The following is a 3,127-nucleotide window of genomic DNA, read 5'->3' as shown; positions in this document are numbered from 1 at the left end:
TAAAAAGAATAGAAGACATTATCATGAAAAATGTTGTCTACACTAGATATTTAAATGTACTTGTATATGCTTTGCAAGGTTGATATTTCTGATACCATTGTTTCCAGTCAATCATAAAATCAGATTAGATATGTAAAATAAATTAAATATACTGTTTTGAATAGTTTGTTTACGTAATTAAACTAACTTGTTCAGATAGTTTATTACATTTACTCCCATCCCCCATTTAAGGATCAGGAATATAACATATAGAAAATAAATCTGTGTTTCAGAAATATTTCCACATTACTCCATGATTGTTCCAAATCCAGTTGTCACATATTTACTCCAGTTTGTCTACTTCTCTAGACTGAGATTTTAATTAAAAACTGTTATAACAAAAATGTTATAGTCACTGACTTTTGTGTCAAACTCTGAACAGACTCCAGACCATTCTGCAAATCAGTGATCACACACCCATCCAGTAAAAAACAAGAAGAAAAAAACACTTTTTTTAAAGGGGGTGAATATAGGTCATGTTTATGCGCAATTAAAATGTGCTCTTTGAAATATGACTTTGAATGTGAGCTACAAAATTAACATCTCTCACCACCAAGTGAATAAAAACATGAAGAGCCTGTGATGGGTGCACTGGGATGGGTGTACTCAATGTAAATAAAATGCAGCAAAAGTGCCCTCTTAGAGACCTCTACAGCATATAAAACATGATGAAATACCCTCTATGATGTCCTAAAGTGAAAGAAAATGTGATAAAGTGCCCTTTAAGGTGCCCTTCACATGGAGAGAACAGGAAGCACGGCCAAAAAGGGCCTTCATAATAAATAACTGAATCATAACAGGGATTGGGAACACATCATCATGAGCGTCTTTTTCAATTTTCCACGATTCAGTCAGTCTGCCACATCAAAACAGTGTTCTATTCTGCAAAACAATTCAACTTATTTTATCTTGATTAGCTTCTTAATATTCTCACAATTTAGAAAAAGTCGTTCCATATCAAATATTGCTTTTCAGATGTTTCAGCTACTCATCACAGTGAACTTTTCAGACACCTCATTCTGATGCAGATCGAGTGGTCACTTGTATATCATTTCACACGTGTTCCCTAAAATACAGCCTGACATAATAGGTATCTTTGGGATCTCCACTATAATTTAAGCACACTTGTGTGGGTTTGAGCTGCACATAGATGGAGTTTAAGAAGTTAAATCATGGAAAGATTTGACAGGTTTATTTCCTGTGAGCAGCAGCATCTGAAGGATCTGTTTAACTTCAACATGAACACAGGTCTGTGAGTGCGTTTCCCCTTATTTAAATTCAAGTCAACACACATGATGTCTTCATACACTATTAATCATGACAGGTTCCTGTGTTGCTGATCAGGCAGAATCACATGACCTTCATCTTTTCACTGTAAATGTAGTGCTGATGTTCTGAAGCACAGCAGTTCAAACTGAAAACCAGAGTTATTTATGAGACTAAATCTGCAAACAATATTTGTTTTGGATTGCATTCAATTAATTCTATACTTAGTTAAGCTGTCTCTAAAACACCCACTTGGTAATCAAACGTGTAAACATGAGTAATAAATCTGCTAAAACCAACAAAATATGGTTTTAGTTTGAATGAATGGTGAACATATGGTTCAGCTGTTGTGATAATCAAGCCGCAGGTGATTGATGTTTTCTTGCTGACAGTGGTGATGAGGTTTGACAGATGCTTTCAGGAGAGTCAATCTTCCAACATTAATGTTTGTTACACGGTCAGGTCTCTGACAGCATGGGGCAGCGTTAGCATCTATCTGAACTTTTGTTATGAAACAGAATATGAGTAAGAAATATGCACAAAAACTGCTTATCCTATATTAAGTATCACCACACCATCTATACCAAAGGATTTGATTGAGCTCTCCAAATCACCGTCTGATATAAACGTTAGCTGTTTAGCTGGCTCAGTCACAAGTGCAGTTGTAGTCATTTAAGAGACAGAGAAACAAAATATTGTGTTGTATCTCGGTAAAAAGATCATATCTTACTCTTTAACCACAGCAGGATCAACCCAAAACACAAAAGCTAACTTTAGCTTGCAAATATCTGAACCATCAGAAGTAGAACTCAAAGACCAAGAATACAAATGAACAGACCCCCACATGTGTTCAATGATCCACTCTGGGAAGATGTTCTATTTGACATAAATCACACGTATCAAAGAACAAGGTATACTAAAAAAACACTTTGCCAATTGACCCATTAGCTTGGTTAGAATATCAGATATTTTCCTTTGCTTATTATACCACTAATATTCACACACCTTGAAACAGAGGCATCAGAAGTAGTTTCATAAATTGTAGTGCCACTAAAATGATCATTTCTGATTGGTTGTGCTAGCTGCTATTGAAGCTACTGCAACTTTCTGTGTACAAAGAGGAATTCTCCAGCTACACATGTTTCTTTCACACCAATTTACACATTATTAAAGTCTTTGACAAATATAAACTGCCTCTTTTTAATAGTAACACCTGAGACAAAGAATCCCTTACATACACATAAAGCAGCTATGGAATCAGGAATAGTCCACGGAAATAAATAAGGTAAATGGATTTAGACATTCAAATAAAATAAATTTCAATTTAATCTCATGTATCTAACACTGCTTGCTCTTAAATGAATCAAAGTTGTTAGTAGAGTTCATCTTTGAACCACAGCAGCTGGCTTCTCCTGTCCTCAAACCTCATCCTTCACACTTCTACTCTTCTTCAGTCCTCAACTTATTTCTCGTTTTCTTCAGATTTATACAAGTTAGAAGTTGTCCATTTAGACCCTACAATTTATTTTAAATCTGCTCCTTCAGAACCATCCAAACTGACTTCAAAAATCACCTGCTGGCTTCACTTTTAACTGTGGCTGAGTGCCAACTGCTATCAGAGCCTGAACTGAATCACTCTTTAAATCCTTTTCTGAAACTCCTTAACATGTCTCCTCTAACCAGCTTTCTCTTGTCCCAACACAACCTGCCTGACCCCATGATCAGTCACGAGCCGAGCAGAGGGCTCTGTACATTTCCAAAGGGCTCCAACCTCAGGCTTACTTCTCGGCCTGCTTGCTGTGTTTGGCACACTTTGCAACAC

This window comes from Labrus mixtus, chromosome 22 (assembly GCF_963584025.1).
Source record: "Labrus mixtus chromosome 22, fLabMix1.1, whole genome shotgun sequence".
NCBI lineage: Eukaryota > Metazoa > Chordata > Actinopteri > Labriformes > Labridae > Labrus > Labrus mixtus.
This window is presented reverse-complemented; position numbering follows the sequence as displayed.